Source organism: Equus quagga, chromosome 3 (assembly GCF_021613505.1).
Source record: "Equus quagga isolate Etosha38 chromosome 3, UCLA_HA_Equagga_1.0, whole genome shotgun sequence".
Taxonomy (NCBI): Eukaryota; Metazoa; Chordata; class Mammalia; order Perissodactyla; family Equidae; genus Equus; species Equus quagga.
Window position 1 is genome coordinate 28,564,790 of NC_060269.1, and position 6,004 is coordinate 28,570,793.

At 42.4% G+C, this 6,004-nt stretch overlaps 1 long non-coding RNA gene across 2 annotated transcripts; it reads right to left on the minus strand.

Annotated features, from left to right (window-relative positions):
* Positions 1-890: 890 nt before the first annotated feature.
* LOC124237470 (uncharacterized) lies at positions 891-5,387 on the minus strand. Of its 2 annotated transcripts, XR_006888010.1 has the most exons (4): positions 5,224-5,387; positions 3,494-3,686; positions 2,612-2,949; positions 891-1,479 (listed from the first exon to the last, which is right to left on the minus strand). It is a non-coding gene; the product is annotated as an uncharacterized LOC124237470 (long non-coding RNA). The 2 variants fall into 2 exon arrangements; XR_006888009.1 differs by having other exon boundaries at positions 891-2,949.
* Positions 5,388-6,004: the final 617 nt, after the last annotated feature.

Genomic DNA, 6,004 nt, shown 5'->3' on the forward strand with positions numbered 1-6,004 from the left:
CTGTGCCAGCCCCGCACCTTGTTTTGGGGTTTTTTTCCCCCCATTTAACCAAAGACTTGTCAGTGTTTCCATACCAATACATAGAGACCTTCCTCTTCTCTTATGCTGCAGTACAGAATTGCTTAGCAATCTGTTGTATTGACACCATAATTAATTGAACCTGTCCCATATTGATGGAAAATTGGGCTGTTTCCAATCTTTTGCCATTAAAAAAAAAATGCTACCATGAATAACTTTGAGCATATGCCATTTCATGTATGTGCCAGTATATCTGTATGATAAATTCCCAAAAGTGGATTGCTGGATCAAAAGATATATGCATTTGCAATTTAGATAGATATTGGCAACTTGCCCTCCATAGGAGATATACTAATGGGTACTAGCAGTACATGAGAGGGCCTGTTTCCCCATCAGCCTTGGCAAGAGAGGGTATTGTCAAAGCTTTGAGTTCATCCAATCTGATGGGTGAAAAATACAATATCTCCATGTATCTTTAATTTTCCTTTCTCTTATTATGAGTAAGACTCAAGATCTTTTCACGTATTTAAGGGACTTTTATATTTCCTTTTGGGGAACTCTCTTTTCACATGCTTTGTCCATCTTTTTCTATTATTTCTATTTTCTCCATTTTTCAAATAAGAACACTGAGGCTTAGAGGACACGAAGCCCATTGCAGGAAAAAGTCAAGAAGCAGTGAGGCCTGAACTTGAACCCAAATCCGTCCAGAACCTGAGAGTTTAACCACCAACCCATACCGTCTCATATTATTTCAAAAAGGAATTATTAATGGAGTCGTTTGTTCAAAAAGGGTACAAAAATGAGATTTCAGTTGTCTCAATGTGTTTTAATAAGTTTGACATAAAAGATCAAAGATGATATTTGAGCTCCATCAGATTCATTTTCATAATAAAAATTTTAAAGCAATGAGGGGAATAACTGGCAGAAGTTTGTGAGGCTGGTCCGCAAGGCCTCAGTCCAATTAACCTGCATCCGTTGGTTACGATGTTTTAAGGGAGAATATTCTAGTAGCTCTATGTAATCTTTGCTTCCAAAAGTCATGTACTCTAATTAGGAAAGGCCTGCAATCCACACATGAAATATTGGTCAAAATTGGAAACCAACATCCTAACTTTACTCATGAATTGGCTCAAATTAGGAACAATGTTAACTTGCCAAAACCATTTCTTATTCGTTCATTCATTCAATGTTCTTCTTAAATTTTTATTTCCAAGGTAGATAAACAAGCGTGGGCTAGTGTAAATAAAGGTTGAGTGGACACCAGCTTCTCTTTGGGAATTCATGTGCTTCCAGGGGAGCCAGTTCCCTCCCAGAGCCGCAGTTGGAGTCCACCAGTCAGCACTCTCCATTCCCCTGATCAAAATGGCAGGCTCAGTGGTGAGCATCGCAGGCTTAGCATGTCCATCAGAGTGATGCTCAGGGCCTTGCTTGGAACTTTAGGTTAAAGGTATTTCTCTGCCTCTGAAAGGTGTGAAACAAAGTCTTTTTTTACCACAAGGAAAGCCAGAGGGAAGCAGAACTTTTAAAAAGTTTTTTAAAGACATAGCTAGTCCCCTGATGATCTTGTGATGATGATGATACCTTTGGATCAGCCCAGTTTACCTACAGGCAATTCAGTGACATGAGCCAATGACATTTCTTTATTATTTAAGAGAATCTGAGGAAATGTCTTTGGGTTGAAATCAAGTACTTACATGGAAGATATCAGGAGGGTGCTAGTGTTTGATTGAGTCTGAAGGACACCCAGGACTTGGATGGTGTGGTAGGTGGTGAGAATATTCCAGGAAACACGACTGATCTGAGCAAAGGCAGGAGTGCCCCTTAGTGCTTACCCCTCTTTGGTAGAATTTGCCTTCAAGGTGTCACAGCGCTCAGAGAGCATTGTGCTCCACTACCCATGACTTGGCTTGCTGACTTGCCTACCACTAAGTCATCTCTTTCTCACATTGTCTTACCTAATTGGAACCACCTACCATTTCTCTCTTTTTTCTCCTCCATCTTTATGGGTTCTCATCATTGCTATTCTCTCTCCAGCAAATACTGCACTACTGAATTTCCCTCAGGTATCAATCAAGACTCTCAACTTCAAAATGCGTCAGTCTTAACATGTAAACTTAACATGAATGTGTCATACTTGACATGAAGCAAACTCTCAAAAAGAGGCCAAGTGCCTCCATTCTTCCTATTCTCCACTTTTGCCTGTTCTGTGGGAACCTCTTCCTTCATCTAACCAAATAATCATAATCTAATTTATAACCAGACCCAATCCTAAAACTGATTACGATTAGCTACGTAAGTTCAATTTCATTGCAATTTATTTTCACTTTGCACCTAACTTTTGAATTTATTCTAAATAGGAAGCAAGTCCTATTCCAGAAGTTTTGGCAAATTTTCCTATAAGACCTAAGGTGATATGGATTAAGCAGAAAAATTCATTCAGCTCACTATAGAAGTAGTTCAGTTTTTGACAGGATGATAGGACAGAGAGGGAAGAAAAAGAGAACATAGTTTCAAGTGTTGTCTAATCCTGTTTAACAATATTACCACAACTTAGTAGCTTTGAAAAACAAGAAGTGTACAATTGTTATCTCACAATTTCTGTGGGTCAGGAGTCTGAGCACGGCTGGGCTGGGTCTTCTGCTTAGGGTCTCACAAGACTACAGTCAAGGTGTTGACTGGGGCTGTGGTCTCTGAGACTCAACTGGGGAAGAATCTGCTTTTCATCGCACTCTGGTTGTTGCAAAGTGCAGCTCCTTGTGGTTGCAGAACTGTGGGCTTTAGTGTTTTTGATGGATTTCAGACGGAGGGGGTCCTCAGCTTCTTCAGGCCGTTCTGCATTTCCTTACCACCTGGGGGTCTGCTCCATGGCTTCTTGCTTCTTCAAAGCCAGCAACGGAGAAAGAGAGACTCCAGCAAGATGGGAGCTGCAATCTTAGGTAACAGGATCATGTAATCACGTACATGTAATCTCATACATCCCATCACCTTTGCCATATTCTTTTTTTTTTAATTTTTTTTCTTTAAAGATTGGCACCTGGGCTAACACCTGTTGCCAATCTTCCTTTTCTTTTTCGTTCTGCTTTATCTCCCCAAATCCCCCCTGTACACAGCTGTATATCTTAGTTGCACGTCCTTCTAGTTGTGGGATGTGGGACGCTGCCTCAACGTGGCCTGACAAGCAGTACCTTTGCAATATTCTGTTGGTTAGAAACAAATCACATGGTAGAGAGTCATAAGGGTGTGAACACTAGGAGGCAGGAGATGTGGGGGCATCACCTTAAAAGTTTGTCTGCCACACAGTGAGAGAAGACTTCATCTAAAATTAAAACAAAAAAGTCCCTTTTACTATTCTAGCTTACTTAGTCTCCTGAACTGAGATATCCACTCTCTCATCAAGCTTCTAGTTGAAATCAATCTAAGAATACCAATGTCAGTTCAATAATGACCCACCTTCACCAGATGCACCCATGCCTACCTCACCACTCCGCCTTCTTCCGTCAACATCTTAGCGCTCAGGACGGGTAGCGGTAGAGATAGAGGTTGTTGGTAGGCATATGGAGACAGTGTGTGTTTGTTTTTTTTCTGAGCACATTCATAGGTCCGCATTCGTGTGTGTCTGTGTGTGGTACTACGCTCCGAGGCCTTGTAACAGAGATGATGGATCCCCACTGAAGAAAAATGACAGTCAGAATAGGAAGACGAAGCCAATTTGTCACTTAATGCAAAGCCTGATTGTGCTGTAACAACAGCCTGGCGCTGGGATTGATTACAAACGAGACGACACTTCCCTGTGGGCTGCCTCGCGCGTTATTACAAATAAATACCATTCGTTTCAGCATCTGCATTACTGCACAGGACAGATTACACCTCGACGCCTTAGGTATACAGTAAATATCCCAGGGAGTACAATGGCCCTCCGCAGCCTACAACAGTTTTGCCTCAAAACACCGTTTCATAAATAAAATAAGGCTGTAGCACAGCGCCATGAGAACAGAAAACGCACACGGAGTTTGACTGATATTAGGGATTCATTTCCATGCAGGGCAGACGTTAAAGTGTGCTAGGTTTTTGTTCCAAACGGCCTGGGGCCCCTCAGCAGCTGTGCGGCATCTCTGATTGCTCACTGGCAGCGAAGCCCAAGAGAACCACTTGATTCCTGAGAGTATTTCCTGAAAATCAGAGTTCGGCTTTCAAAATGGAAATAAATCTGTTGGATTTTTGAAATATCTCCTTGCCCTTGCCCTGACTGTTCCCAATCTGTCATCCTACCGTTTTCAAATAAATACGTTATATTAACCAAGGAATAGAGAACGACTGGTTTTTTAATTTATTTCCTTATGCCTTGCCTCAGTACAGGGTTGAATTTGATCTACCTGTGAAAAATATCTTTTTCCATTTCCGTGCCTATCCACTTGTTTTCTATTTTCCTCTCTACCTCTTCTCAACACTTTCCTATCTTTTCCATCTTCCTCTCCTTCACAAACACGGAGAGGCACTGGAAGGTTCCAGTCCGGCCGTGTCTTAGATGTAACACGAGCTCCCTCTGCTGTCCAGAATGTGAACAGCTCCGCAGCCAGGCTGCTTCAGAGCAGGCGAGCAGGTTGGAAGAAAACCTGAAGACGGTCTCCTTTCTCTGGGCAAACACTGGAAGTATTGTTAAGATGAATAATTTATTAACCCGCGATTGTTTATTGACTGCCCTTTCTTTATTTACTTCTCAGTTATTAAACACACTCGGCGGAGTGCCTGGGTGTCAGCCCTCAGCCGACTTGCAGCTTCTTTCTGAGCCAATGGATGTTCCCAGCCCCCTCGCTTCTCTCCGCAGGAGACATTTTCGATCTCCTTTGTCAGGTCAGGGTCAAACTACAGCTGTTCTGTGATGACTTTATCAATTCTCAGTTGATAGACTCTAAATGAAAAAATGCCTACTGCTGCCTCGTCGCTGCTTAAGAAGGAGAGTTATTTGTGTAATGTTCTGTCAGCCTGGCAGGGTCTGTGACAGATGCAAGGAGTCGAGTGAAGTAAGGAAAAGGATGTTTTTAACGCCTTGTGTTAGTCTCCCTTCCTTACGTCAAGGAGCAGATGACATCCATCCCAGGCTGTCCTTCCAACCCACACAGGCAAGGGAGGAAACGGCCCCCACCCCGTTCAGAAGGTAATAAGCCAGACCTGGGTTAAGTAAGTATGCTAATTATCGTCCTTCACCTTGAGGTGATTCAAAGTCAAAAGCGCTGGGCGCCGGTGGGAGAGGGCCCTTTCTCCATGAAGAAACTTCTCCAGCTCCAGATTTGAAGGGAAGCATCAGTCTGCACCCAGAGGGACTTCTGCTTTTAGAGGGCAAGCATTTCCACCATCCAGAATTTCAGGAATATATGCTGTAACCCCTAAATAAATGAATGAATAAGGCTCAAGGCAAAGAAGAAGCAGAAATTCCCAAAAATGAACAGGAGATTTTATTCCCCAACGTTTAAAAATATTTTATACTGACACTACATAGAAGCATAAGAAAGCTTTCACACCGCCTTCTCCCTTTCTCTCCTGACTTCCCCACCACCTCCATCTCTCTCTCTGTCTTCCTGAAATAAGCCAATAGTTTCATTTCCAAATAACTCATTAGGCATTTATGTTTGACTGCAAATGGACCTATTACCAGATATTGCCCCAAAAATCCTAACAGTAAATAAAATTAGAAATTTCCTCTGACAAATAGAAATGGCAAGCAATAGGATATATTGGAGTATATGAGGAAGCCATTTGGTGTAAACCTAATTCCATCCTATTTTTTTTCCAAAAGGGCCTGACATGGCCGCTGAGCATGCATTGTATATCCGCTCCAAGCATTTGCTATGGCAAGAACAAATGGCCTTAAGATAAAGGCGCAACTTCCCCCTACACTGGCATTTCTTTAAGGATAAGCATCTTTCCTGAGGTTAGGAACTGATTGCTGTGCTCACCTGAGACCACCCAGCTCGAGATAACAGACCTA